Source organism: Ictalurus punctatus, chromosome 27 (assembly GCF_001660625.3).
Source record: "Ictalurus punctatus breed USDA103 chromosome 27, Coco_2.0, whole genome shotgun sequence".
Lineage (NCBI taxonomy): Eukaryota > Metazoa > Chordata > Actinopteri > Siluriformes > Ictaluridae > Ictalurus > Ictalurus punctatus.
In genome coordinates, this window is record NC_030442.2 from 16,355,001 (window position 1) to 16,370,000 (window position 15,000).

A 15,000-nucleotide genomic window follows, 5' to 3' on the forward strand; every position below is an offset into this window, starting at 1 on the left:
AGGGGGCCAATACATGTAGAGTTGACGTCACTAGAATACCCATAACGCAATTCTCCTCACTGAGCCGAGCGTGTCAGTGTTTAGGTCGTTTTGTGATTCCACTTACTTTTGGGGTTTAACGCGAACGTGACGTCACGTGATGTCATGTGACATCACTAGAATACCCATAACGCAATTCTCCTCATTGAGCTGAGTGTTTTGATATGTCACATGCCTATGTTGCGGTACACTTGTGATTCCACTTATTTTATAGATAGATAGATAGATAGATAGATAGATAGATAGATAGATAATGTGGCAATACTAGTATCTGTTGAACTTGGCATGACCCAAAGAATCAGAGGAATGTAGAATCGTATTTCGACAACATTACGTTACAGGCTGTAAATTTTTGTAAATATGTGTTCAAATTTGGCCTGCTGGTGGCGCTAGAGCACTTGAGTGGCGCACACTAAAATTGGTGTCTAGGTGGCTAAAGAGACTGGTCTGTATCACTGTGCCAAATTTCCTAAAAAGCGAAAAACAAGGAGTCGTTAAAGAGTCTTTATGGCCATTCGTGCAGTTATCTAATCAGCCAATCAGGGCAATACTCTGTCAATCAGAGCAACACTAGCCAATCGAAGCCATTTATGAGCGCACGTATGCAGAAGATAGTAGTGGATAGTAGTTTGAAAAAAGATGTCGAGAGAGCTGGATACAAATAGAGACGCCAGAAGAAGCACATGTTAGCATGCTAGCATGTTAGCCTTCACCCTCCCTGGTTTATATCTATCGTAGACCTGGACGAGGAGCGAGGATTCGTGCTTGAAGAGACTCGGACATGATTCAGGACCGCTCTCAGTAAAGGTTTTCCTTCTGTCACCTGACACACTTGCGCACACATAGCGCTACATGTTCTGAAAAAGATATAGAACATGACAACTATCTGAGGGACATTTTTTTTGTAATGAACTTTTTATTCAAGCTAGCAAAAAAACGGGCAGAAATACGCAGAAACTTTTTCCTTTTTTTTTTTTTAAACCCCAAGTAACCCAGAGCCACCTCTAGGCTTTACTCGATCTTACTTTCACTTGGGATTTTCCCTGAGCACCAGCAGCACAAATGTGTTGTAGTTTATTCATATAAAAACAGAAAGCAAAAGTGAAATAAGTACACACACACAGACACACACACACACACACACACACACACACTTTCAGTCTCCGTTCACGCTTCTTACGTAAGACGGCGTTGGGGTTCTGACATAACTTTCGCCTTCGCAAGAATAACATCAAAGGAATCGAGAGCTGACATAAACTTAAAGACCTATTTGATATGACTGTCTCTTACAAAACACACACACACACACACACACACACACACACACACACACACACACACACACACACACACACACTCTCTCTCTCTCGCTCTAGTCCATATAGCTATAAACCTGCTGAAAAAAAACAAACAAACATTTTACATAATAAGTTTCAGTTCCTAATGAGAATTGCTGTACACGTTTCTATGGTTACACTTTCTATGAAAATCACCTCGATGATGAACTACGACCGCATTCATATCATGCCATGATGCATTCATAAGGCATTATACACGTCGTTATAATTATTAATGAAAACGCATTGCACTTTACAGCTGTCTTTATTACGCATTATGAATTGTTAACACAATTATAAGGAGTGCTAGCGTTATAAGCAGTGTTAATAATGCACTATAATCACCAAATGCCAGAGCTCACCTTTTCAGAGTGGATTATGTGATTAACACATTCATGTCATGATATAATGCATTTATCAATCTTTATAATGCATTATGAATCGTTAACATGCCTCATTATAACATAAACAATATAGAATTATAGCTAAAAAAAATTTTTTTTTTTTGCTTTTATAATGTGTTATAAACACTACTTATAACACATGAGTTATATATAACTGTTAACAATTTATATATATATATATATATATATATATATATATATATATATATAAAAAAAACATTATAACCATTTCTTCAGTATATACATTGTATATTCTATACATCATGGCCTACCATAAACAATTATAAACAATTACACCAATGTTTATAATGCCTTATGAGTGCATTATAACGTGTTATAAACGCATTTAAATGTAATTATGCATATGTCCTTCATAGAAAGTGTAACAATGAAGGCCATATGTATAATGACCTATGGTCACATTCATAACACGTTATAATCCATTTGTAAGCCATTACACACATCATTAGTAGTATTTATGAAAAGTCCTTACAGTTTCTAGCTGTGTTTATCATTCATTTAAAAACTGTTAAAAGAATGCATTAAAAGTAGTGCTTATTGCACGTTATACAATATCCTCATTATTTTTTTTCCCATAATGCACTATGAAAAGTAGGGCTTGGTGATATAATGTGTTATAAACACTACTTATAATGCAGAACGTTAACAGTTCAATATTGCGTAATAAAGAAAGGTGTAAAGTGTAATGGATTTTTATAAATAAGTAGAACAACATGTATAAAGCCTTATGAATGTATTATAACATGAAATGAATGTGTTCATAGATGTGTCATGGATGATGACAGTTGTCAGGGTGTCTATGATGTGGTATTGGTGATTATAATGTGTTATAAACACTAGCTATTATTCATTGTTACAAACACTTTATAAATCTAATATTCTAAATATTGCTATAAACTGTAATGTCGTTTCGTAAGTTATTATAATGCCTTATGCGCCCTGTGATGGCTTGGCACCCCATCCAGGGTGTACCCCACCTTGTGCCCGATGCTCACTGGGATAGGCTCCAGGGTCCCCGCGACCCTGAAGAATAAGCGGTATAGAAGATGGATGGATAATGCTTTACGAATGTTACGAATGTATTCATAGATCTTTATACAGTACACATGGCCTTCATAGAAAGTATTACAGGATATGTTTGATTTTTTTTCCGTCTAAGTTTCTAATTGCCACATTCTTCATTTCACGTATTAACTGAACATACGACACTTCTTCTATAGCTGTAAGTGTAATATATTAGTGCGTAATTGTGTCCTTGTAGACTGAAATGCAGGATTATTACAGATGCAAACATCACAGAAGACCATTAAGGCCTCTGAATCACCCTTAAAGCACAATCTATTACCACAAGTACACATTAGACGCCATCTTGTTACACCTTTACATTTACACTCCATTAGGAAACAATCAAATGTGGTCAACCATTTGGACCATTTATGGATTATTGAAAAAAAAAAAACCCCATTAAATACCATTACTAACCACTATAATCCATTACAAAACCACCAGGAATGAAGAGCTAAGGAAGCTATAAAATGGGATTCTAGGAACAATCCATGCTTTGGAAGTGTTTTATTCCCCTCATACGGCAGCAACTTGCCAACCATTACAACTTTTGTATACATTAAAAAATAGACCTTCCATTATAAACGATCATTCTCTCATCTGAGTAATTGAAGATTAAGGTCCTTATCCAAGGGCCCAACAGCGGTAGCTTGGCAGTGCTGGGGCTTGAACTCCTGACCTTCTGATCAGTCACCCAGAGCCTTTAACCACTGAGCCACCACTGCCCCCGCAATTAACCAACACCATTCGAATCCCGAGTTCGCATGTTCTCACCGTGCTTCCGGGGTTTCCTCGGGTACTTCGGTTTCCTCCCCTAGTCCGAAGACATGCACTGTAGACTGATTGGCATCTCTAAATTGTCTGTGATGTGTGAATGCGTGTGTGATTGTGCCCTTTGATGGGTTTGCACCCTGTCCATTGCGTCCCCCACCTCGTGCCCCGAGTCCCCTGGGATAGGCTGCAGGCTTCCGGGGACCCTGTGTAAGATAAGCGGTACAGTAAATGCATGGATGGATAAACTTGCCACACAATTTGCATTAAAAACAAAAAACAAAACAATAGAATTTCTCCATATTTAAACTGAGTTGCCAGAAATTTCAATACCTTTGAGATTTTCAGATGCACTTTAGACTCTGTCTAGCTTTCTAGCAATCACCAGGAACACTGTTTCTACCGAAACATGCTGACATTAGTGTGAGGAATAAAACAAGGCATTCAGACAATCTTTGAAAATAAACCTAAAAACAGAAGTTGCTGATAGTGGTTAGATGTTGTGTCCGCGTGATTAGTATGGATGGATGGGATGGTAGGGTGGGAGAGAAGGAGTTCTCTCTTTCTCTTACCCTAATTTAAACCCAACAGGAAGGCTGTAGCTGTCAGCCCTTTTCGCTTCCCTTTTTCTACTGCAGGGAGCGGCAGCAGTGGCCTCTACACCGCAGGCACGGCCCCAGCATCTGCTCTGAGTCACACAGGATGGACAACTGACCTCTTCTTCGCTTCTCCTCCTCTTCCTCCTCCTCTCCTTGTTTTTTCCTCTTTTCCATCATCTGGATTGAGTGTTCAGAAACTGCACATCATTGTCTGGTCTTCAAACCTTCGACTGGTGAGTTTCAGTGATCCTGTGACCCCCAAATTGCTGTTCTTGGCTGACAGGAGTGGAACCCCATCTGGTCTCCTGCTGTTGTAGCCCATACACCTCAAGGTTCAACAAGCTGGGTGTTCTGAGATGCTTTTCTGTGGCAAAGAGTGGTTATTTACGTTACCATAGCCTTCCTGTTGGGTGCATGGTGGTTTAGCGGTTATCACGTTCGCCTCACGCCTCCAGGGTCGGGGGTTTGATTCCCACCGTGGCCCTGTGTGTGAGGAGTTTGCATGTTCTCCCTGTGCTGTGGGGGTTTCCTCTGGGTACTCCGATTTCCTCCCCCAGTCCAAAAGACATGCATGGTAGGCTGATTGGTGTGTCCATGGTGTGTGAGTGTGTATGTGATTGTGCCCTGCAATGGATTGGCACCCTGTCCAGGGTGTACCCCGCCTCGTGCCCGATGCTCCCTGGGATAGGCTCCAGGTTCCCCCTGAAGGAAGGATAAGCGGTATAGAAGATGGATGGATGGGTGGAGCCTTCCTGTCTGCTCGAACCAGTCTAGCTGATCTCACTCATCAGCAATATGCCTCCACCTGCAGAACTTCTGCTCAATGGACATTTTTTTGCACCGTTCTGTATGTTTAAACTCTAGAGACGGTTCTGTGTGAAGTTTCTAGTGTCAATAACCATGCCATGGTCAAAGATACCGACGTCACATTTTTCCTCCATTCTGATATTTGATGTGCACATTAACTGAAGTTCTTGACCAGTATCTGCATGGTTTTATGTATGTACTGCTGCTATACGATTGGTTGATTGGAGAAATGCATGAATGAACAGACATTTAAACAGAGAACTCAGACAGATCAGTCACTTCATCTGCACGATTTCTTTTTTCACCTCTATTTGGTACACTTGGTACCATGTCAATAAGGGTAACCAAAATCAGCAACTCTAAATGTGCAATCATGGATTCAGGAAAAGCGCGGTTAGATAATGCACATCCTTTTATCTCGACTTGGCATCGTCCATTTCTTATATTTTGTAAGTGTCCGTTGTAGCGCAATCCACCACGATGTCATAAACCTCGCCAGATATCAATACTGACCCAAAACACTGCATAATGCTGTGTGATGCAAGATTAATCGAATCGTCCACTGTTAATAAATAAGGAAAATAAGTTAGATAAATAAGTAATTGTAGAAATAAAACCGTTATAAAACAGTTCCTTTGTATTACAGGTTCAACTCTCTACACAGGGTTATCTTCCCCTTTTCACACACACAAAAAAAATTCACGTTTTTTGAAAGTCAGCGTGAAGTCCGTTTCCCTCAGGACACAAAGTACTAGTGGTTCTTGTGTGGTGATGTCAGTGGAGTGTGTGTGTGTGTGTGTGTGTGTGTGAGACCGATAAGAAGTTTCAGAAATGTGTCCTCCTTCCGCTGTTGTGATCAAGAGCTCTGTCAGAATTGACTGACAGCGCAATGAAAAGGGGAAATTTACCAGAAGAAAGGAAGAGGAGGGTAAGGTTGTCGGGAAATTGTGCGTGGGGTTGTGTGTGTGTGTGTGTGTGTGTGTGTGTGTGTGAGAGAGAGAGAGAGAGAGTAACAGAGAGAGGCTATACTGACCGCAGGTCCATGATGGTGGATGGCATCTGGGACAGTCAGATTACCTCAACAAAACACACAGACACACACACACAAACCAATTTCCTCTCACACCGAGGGGGCTTTGTGGTAAGACACTGTATTAAGCCTGATAATGTACACATACACATACCTGTTCTCGGGCTTTAAAAGGAATAAATTATGGAGTAACACAAGGTCCTGTCCTCAGCCCTCTGTAGTTTTTGTTGTATATACTGCTATCAGGAGAGTTTTTTTCAGAAGCATGGCATTATCTTTTACTGCTACGTTGGTGAGAGATATTCGTATATAATCGCTAGATAAATGCCAGGCAGGATATTAAAAACAATCAGTGGCCACAAAATTTCTCTTTCTCATACCAGATAAAACAGAAATCCTACTCCTGACATCCAGAGGCCAACATGCCTCTCCTTCCATTCTCAGGACTAGGAATTTAAGAGATCTTAATCCTACCAACCAGAGCCCCATAAACTCCCACCTCTGTCATCATGAGGCCAACAAGCTCCTATTCCTCCAAACCCGAGGCCAACATGCGCCTTGTTCTGCCATCCTGAGGCCAACAAGCCCTATTCCTGCAAACCCGAGGCCAACAAGCTCCTTCTTCTACAGGCCTGGGTTTAACAAGCTCCTTGTTCTGCCATCCTGAGGCCAACAAGCCCTATTCCTGCAAACCCGAGGCCAACAAGCTCCTTCTTCTACAGATCTGGGTTTAACAAGCTCCTTGTTCTGCCATCCTGAGGCCAACAAGCCCTATTCCTGCAAACCCGAGGCCAACAAGCTCCTTCTTCTACAGACCTGGGTTTAATAAGCTCCTTGTTCTGCCATCCTGAGGCCAACAAGCCCTATTCCTGCAAACCCGAGGCCAACAAGCTCCTTCTTCTACAGATCTGGGTTTAACAAGCTCCTTGTTCTGCCATCCTGAGGCCAACAAGCCCTATTCCTGCAAACCCGAGGCCAACAAGCTCCTTCTTCTACAGACCTGGGTTTAATAAGCTCCTTGTTCTGCCATCCTGAGGCCAACAAGCTCCTATTCCTGCAAACCCGAGGCCACCATGCTCCTTCTTCTGCAAACCCGAGGCCAACAACCTCCTTGTTCTGCCAATCTGAGGCCAACAACCCCTACTCCTGCCATCCTGAGGCCAACATGCTCCTTGTTCTGCCAATCTGAGGCCAACAAGTCCTACCCCCGCCATTCTGAGGCAAACAAGTTCCTTGTTGTGCCACTCTAATATCAACAGTCCCTACCCCCTGCCACAACGAGGCCACCAAGCTCCTGCGCTCTCTTACTCGATCGACTGCAGACTATGACTTTTCTTTACTTACAGTATAATGATGACTTTAACAACTAGTACACTGTATAGCAGTAAAGTATCTTTATTATATGCATGACATATAATACCTAAACTAGAATATAACACAGTTTAACTGTTAACTAACAGATTCGACTCCTAGTTCATGTACTAACTGTGCCATTTTGTTTGTTTGTTTTTTTTTTTTTTTTAAATATCACTTGTATCTATGTTCGAAAGCAATAGATGCTGACTGAACTTCAGGAAACTGAAATCGCATTCTGTCTGTTGAGACAGAACTTTCCAGACATACGGCCAGAGACGAGAAGTATTAAACCGACAGTTTAAGTACGGCAGCGTCCACTATCATGCCCACACGCTGTTGGGTCAACTTCCTTTTTCTCTTACTGAAGAGTAAATTTATTGTGATTGAGCAATGACCTAGTAGTGCAACATCAAATTCCAGAACACCCGATTCATAACATACGCCAGGGCGTTCCCGTTCTAGAACTTCCAAGTCCATTGTGACATCACACAGTACCTCTTTTTTACGGGGGACCCCCTTTGATGAGAAAGCCTCTCGTGCACATCAGAGATTAGGCAATACCTCAGAGCTCTAAAAAACTAAGCACTACATCCTGAGCTATGAGAATTCCTATATGATTGTATGGTACATTGCAAAATGTTATTGTAAATGTACTAAATGTTCTCTTTAGTTTCATCACGTCCTACTGTAGCTGGTTTCCTTTGACATGATGGTGTTTGACAGGATGAAGTGTGTGTGTGGGTGTGTGTGTGTGTGTGTGTGTTCCTAGACTGTGAGAACTGAAACGCCTGGAATAAAACAATGCACAAATGTGCTTTAGGTATTAATTTGACCTGCTTTCCAAGTTCTCCAGCGATTACTACCAGCTTTTGTAAACTGTGAGATTCTAAACAACCTGTGACCAGCCTGCACGTAACAATCATGAAAAATTTCCCGATATGCATGCGTGTGTTCTTTCTTCATGCTGCATATCGCATACTTTTTCAACCCATTCCACAAAAAGTCTGCGATAGCATCTCTGACTTGCTCACTAATCACTATGTTTATGCTTTTTTTTTTTTTTTTTAAATCCAAGAACAACAAAAAGAGTACAGACTTGCCAAACCCACCTCCATGACAATCTGATAGGATACCACGCTACACGCTTTTTTTCTCCCCACACACATGTTTATTGATAAGAATCCAGTAAAATGAGACATGTTTACAAGAAGAGAAATGGCTCAGACTTCTTCGAATTCTTTCTTTCTTTCTTTCTTTCTTTCTTTCTTTTCTTTCTCTCTTTCAAACAACCAGAGCGCCAACCAAAGTTTGAAACATGTAGATACAGGCGCGTGCATAAGTATTCACCCCCCCCTCCCCGCCCCCACCCCCACCCCCAAGAGAAATGGCTCAGCCTACTTAGAATTCTTTCTTTCTTTCTTTTTTTCTTTTTTTCTTTCTTTCTTTCCTTCTTTCTTTCTTTCAAACAACCAGAGAGCCAACCACAGTTTGAAACATATAGATACAGGTGCGTGCATAAGTATTCACCCCCCCACCACCACCACCATCTCCTCTTGAAACTTCACCGTTTTATAACTTGTATCTGAAATGGCATTAATTGGGATAAGAAGCTACGAATCCTCAGAAATTAGCAGAAACGTTCTGATTGCCTAAGTACACAAAATTTGCTAGGATAAAAATAACCCGCTTTGGGTCAGTTTGTAAACCCGGTGATGCAATAACCAAGCATGGATTGTCTTAAGCCAGTGGTGTTGGGTTAGGATATTGACCTAGCAATAAATAAATAAATAAATAAATAAATAAAAAGAGGTTCTCTTTTTTTTTTTTATATCAACATAAAAGAAATATCAGACAGCTCTTTTTCCTCTACCAAAAAAAATTAAAATAAAAATCCCACCTCATATGGAGTATGAAGTGAAACAAGTAGTAATATTGGTCAAATCTTTCAACTACTTTGTGGCCTTTATCATTTCCTTTTTATATTTATGCTTTGGAAACGATGGGATTTGCAACATTCAAGCCAATAAAACATTATACAACTGAAGCACCCCCTACCCAAACACACACACACACACACACACGTGCCAAGAAAGAGTATGAGAGCGAGGAGGAGGAAAATAGTAGACCAGGTGGACCCAGTCCAAGTCTTCCAGTCTCATCACATCAGAAGCTCAATCTGTTTATCGCATTGCCACGTTGTTTAAAACACAGTCAAATAAAACGGAAAAAACACATTCAGTCTGTCTGTGTCTTCCTCTCTCTCAAGAAAAATGAATGAAGATCAGTTTCAGGTCCTGTGAAACAATTTTACTTACCAGCAAGCTTCGTGTTCGTGTTCGTGTGTGTGTGTGTGTGTGTGAAAGGGGAGAGAAATCGAATTAAATGATGCAAACAATTTGAGATTTCTCAGTAACTTTATCTATCCTGTTGACGTTTTTCCCAGAAACACGGGACTCAAGGCAGGAACTACACCATGGTATTTAGCTCTAGTTCATGACTAAAAGTATGTTCTTTTCTCCTGTATTTTGCAATGAATACATTTACTCCACCAAAACAGACCGAGCAGTACCTAAGCACTACGATGACTGATTTCCGCCGATTCCACGGACACCTGATTTAAAAGACACACGAATGAATTCAGATTTCACTTCCCCTTCACACCAAAGTTGTGTTCACTTGCTAAGCACGGTCAATATTGTGCAATTGTATAATACGTTGCAAAACCCTGCACGGCTTGTATACTTTATAGATAAGATGGATATTCGTTTGTCCGGCGCGTCCGTCATGCGATTTCACCGATATGATATCCTCCAAAAAACGGCTTAACAGAAAAGCGATCCAGAAAAAGGGTCCAGAATGGGTTTTGGGTTGTTTTTTTTTTTGTGCGGTGTTAAAAGTGTTAAATGACGGATGTTTCGCTATGGAGATTCCCCAGGAAATTTTCAATGGGAAATCAGAAACATGCCACTTTATAGAAGATTTGCTTTATTTGCAATACTCTGGCTGTCCCGCTAACGTCTGGTCTATCTCTGCGGACGGGTCCGAAGGCAGGACGTTATACTGGGTACAGAGAGGAGCGTACGGTATTACTGTGAAGTTGACAGGCTGGGGAATCCGGTGTTAGAGAAATGCCTGGTTATTAAAAAAAATAATGCTTCAGAATGAGACTAGATTAAAAAATTTGCATCTACTCTTTCGTTGATGACAGGAGCAACACTTGACCTTAATGGGTGCCTGTGACGCTCATGTATACAGAAGATGCAAGTTAATGTCTCCTCTGAGTGTCTTTAGCTGCCCTGTGACAGGGCATGAGTTGGCGTCATATATCTCCGAGAAATAAGCGTGGGTTATTTGGTAACTGCTGTGTGATTGAGCAAACTAGCTAGAGCGTGTGAAAATACAAAATTATAGCGAAAACGAGATGTTCATGACAGTATGCGTGTGGAGGAGTGGAGGGGTAATGGAGAACGAGCAGGTAATGAGGGAGTGTCTACAACCTGTATGCAGATGAAAATGAAAGCCTGTTTACATCGATCAGCAATAACATTAAAACCACCTGCCTAATATGGTGCAGGTCCTCCTCTATTTGTGACACCAAAAGAGCTCTGACTCGTCGAGGCATGGACCCCACAAGACCTCTGAAGGTGCGCTGTGGTATCGGGCACCGGGACGTTAGCAGCAGATCTGTTAAGTTCTGTAAGTTGAGAGGTGGGACCACCATGGATCGGGACTCGTTCGTGCAGTACGTCCCAGAGACGCTCGAGCGGATTGAGTTCTGGGGAATTTGTAGACCGAGTCAACACCTTGGACTCTTTGTCATGTTCCTCAAACCGTTCCTGAGCAGCTCGTGCAGCCGTTTTGAAGATTCGGCCCTTGTGAAAGTCGCTCAGATACTTATGCTTGCCATGTTTTCCTGCTTCCAACACATCAACTCCAAGAACTGACTTTTCACTCGCTACCTAATATATCTTTATCTATAATACACCTTGACAGGTGCTACTGTGACGAGATAATCAGTGTTTTTCACGTCACCTTTCATATGACGTGTATTTGTGCTGCGTGTTTCAGTGAGATATATATATATATATAACGTATATATTTATTTCTTTATTTATTACAGTTAAAGAGGGTCCTGACTAAATAAAGTTTGACAAGCCCTGTTTTATATCCATCCATCCATCTTCTACCACTACTCCTCACTACTCCTTCTTCAGGGTCATGGGGAAACCCAGAGCCTATCGCAGGGAGCATCGGGCACAAGGCGGGGTACACCCTGGACAGAGTGCCAATTCATCACAGGGCACAATCACGTACACATTCATACACTAAGGAAAACTTTGGACACGCCAATCAGCCTACCATGCATGTCTTTGGACTGGGGGAGGAAACCAGAGTACCCAGAGGAAACCCCCACAGCACGGGGAGGACATGCAAACTCTGCACACACACACGGCGGGGATCGAAGCCCCGACCCTGGAGGCGTGAGGCGAACATGCTAACCGCTAAGCCACCGTGCACCCTCCTGTTTTACATGATAATGTATATTTTGCATGCATTATCATCCTCAAAAGCATGTGGAGAGGGAACGTCCCAGAGACGTATAAATATATGTATACCACAGTGTCAGCTTTCTTTTTCTCTTCCAGAAGAGTAAAATGACTATCATTGAGCAATGGCTCAGCACTGCAACATCAGTGTCTAGCTCTGATTCACTCCAATCAAAACTACACCCATATCGGATCTGCATTTCCACCCTGAAACGAAGTGTCTTTTTTTGGACCCTGTTTTGATGAGAATGTTGCTCATGCAACTCAGGGATGAAGCAATACATCAGTTCTCTAATAGAACAATTGCTGGTTCTCACGTGAAGCGATACATCCTGACCTCTGGAAATTCTTATAGATGTTATGACGCATTGCTAAACGTTAACCCAAAAGAACAAAATGTACTCTTTTTCTTTCAACATGTCCTACTTTAGCTGGTTTATTTCCTTTATTGAAAAGTAAGATTATTCCAATTGAGCAATGTGCGAGATGGTGGGAATGAGATTTTGTAGAAGTTATTGCAAAATGCGAGATGTTATATATATATATATATATATATATAAAAGCAGTCATATGACTCATTGATCAGAAAGCGATGACTAACTTTCTGTAACTGAAGCTCTGACAATCATTCTGGGTGTAATTAAAAACCGCAGGTTTATACTGAAATGCTCATTCTAGTACTTAATTGTTTCTATGGTAACAACTTGCACAGGGACTTCTATGATGAACTCTCTACGCAATCTAAGCCTAATAGTAAACAGTGTAATAATAAAAAGTGTGCAAAGAAAAACATATATGGTGAAATGTCTCTAAGGAGACGTTGATTTAACATTTATGGAAGGAGTCTCCAGTGTCAGCGCTTTGTAGCAGGAAAGTCTTCAGGACAGAGTTCGCGCTTCCTGGATTCTCAGTAACATAACATCATGCGGGGTTTTAAAAAAAAAATCTCTGGCACCCCTATGAATTCATATGAGAGAAATATATTTGAAGTATATTCGCATTGATTTTTTACATTTTCTTAGTACAACAGGAAATTGTTCAACCATGACTTCCTGTTTCACAGGGGTATAAATATGAGGTAACACACAGGCCAGATTCCCATAGTCATTCATAATAATGGGTAAGAGCGAGGAATATAGCTGTGATGTGCAGCAAAAGGTTGTTGAGCTTCACAAAATGGGGCGTGTCTATAAGAAAATAGCACGAGCATCGAAAACGCCCATTTCCACCATCAGGGCAATAATGAAGAAGTTCCAGTCAACTGGAAATGTTATGAATCGACTTGGAATTGGACGCGTGTCTATATCGGGTCAACGCACTGTGAAGAGGACGGTTCGAGTGGCCAAAAAATCTCCAAGGATCACAGCTGGAGAATTGCAGAGGTTAGTTGCGTCTCGGGGTCAGAAATTCTCCAAAACTACAATCTGAAGTCACCGACATCACCACAAGTTGTTTGGAAGGGTTTCAAGAAAAAAGCCTCTACTCTCATCCAAAAACAAACTCGGGCGTCTTCAGTTTGTCATCTTCAGTATCTACATAACTTCTAATCTGAGGTTTGTAGTGCTTATAATATAATACACGTAGAGTTTACGTAATTGCACGAGGAAGGCTTGCATTTGATAAGACCAAGTGTGAAGACAAGACATGGAATGAGGAAGATGCAGAGAGTGTCAGGAACACAGTGTTAACCCCACACTAATCAGTTCACATTTTAGTTCACACACTGAGAATGTGCGAGTTTTCCGAACGCATGCAAGATCTTTATCTCACAAATGTGTAGGCTTCAGACAAGCATACATTTTTCTTGTGAGGACCTTCCATTGACATCACTGTTAATGCAGATAAGTAATGCTGTGCTACACCTAAATCTAACTATACCATTAACCTCTGTAACAAAAAGGTTACACTTTGGCAGATATTGTAAATAATAATAATAATAATAATAATAATAATAATAATAATAAAGCTGTTTTCTGGGGACCAGGCAAATGTCCCCACAAAGTCAAAACTGTCATATGATATTTCAATCCTTGTCAACTCTAAGATACAAAAACTCTCTCTCTCGCTCGCTCTCTCTCTCTCTCTCTCTCTCTCTCTCTCTCTCTCTCTCTGAGAGCAAATGTTCATCTTATGAAAAGCTGTTTGAACAAAGCTAAGCCTGACGTGTAAATATAACCTCTTCATGACCTTTCACACAAGTAAACATAGCATAGGCGTGTTGGAGAGCAGCGCCCGTTAAATGATTAAATGTAAATATGTGTGGGTGTGTGTTGTACTACAAAACAAATCTGTTCTAATCTACTAAACCTTCTCGAAGTTGTGTTTAAAAGGCTTTCCTGGATGACTCCGCCCCCTTCCTCAGGGCATGATGGCTTACTGAATGGTTTGATCAGGATGCAAATGATGTACATTGTGTAAGTCGTATGATACGGCCTTCATATGAACCTTCATTCGCGTGTATGGGAGATTTTGGAGTGACGCAACAGGAACATCATCAAAACACCAACTGAGGGAATATCTTCAGGAAGAACAGTGTTCATGGGTCCAGAATAGTTCAAGAGATTTGTAGAATCAAAGTCCAGGTGCACTGAAGCTTTTCTGGTGACTCATGCTGGTCCAACACCTTACTAACACACTGTGATGGTTTATACCTTTTTTTAGCTTGTCACCTGTCTCTATGTATATACAGCACGTAAGCGTGTGTGTTGATTTTACGTCTCAAAGTTGGTCAAAAGTCAACTCTCAAAGATAACTGTGCTCAGGCCAAGCGTAACTAGTTATTGTATAACCTGCTGTACAAGTGAGTCAACACACAAAAGGTTAGCTCAGCCTTAAAATGCTAAATATTACCATTGGAGGAAAGCAATCTACGTCATCAGTAATGTAGTATATAGTATTATCTAATTATCCAGTCAGCCAATCATGTGGCAGCAGCGCAATGCATAAGATCATGCACATACAGCTTCGGTTAATGTTCATCAAACATCAAAATGGAGGGGAAAAATGGGATTTTTGCACAAAGCA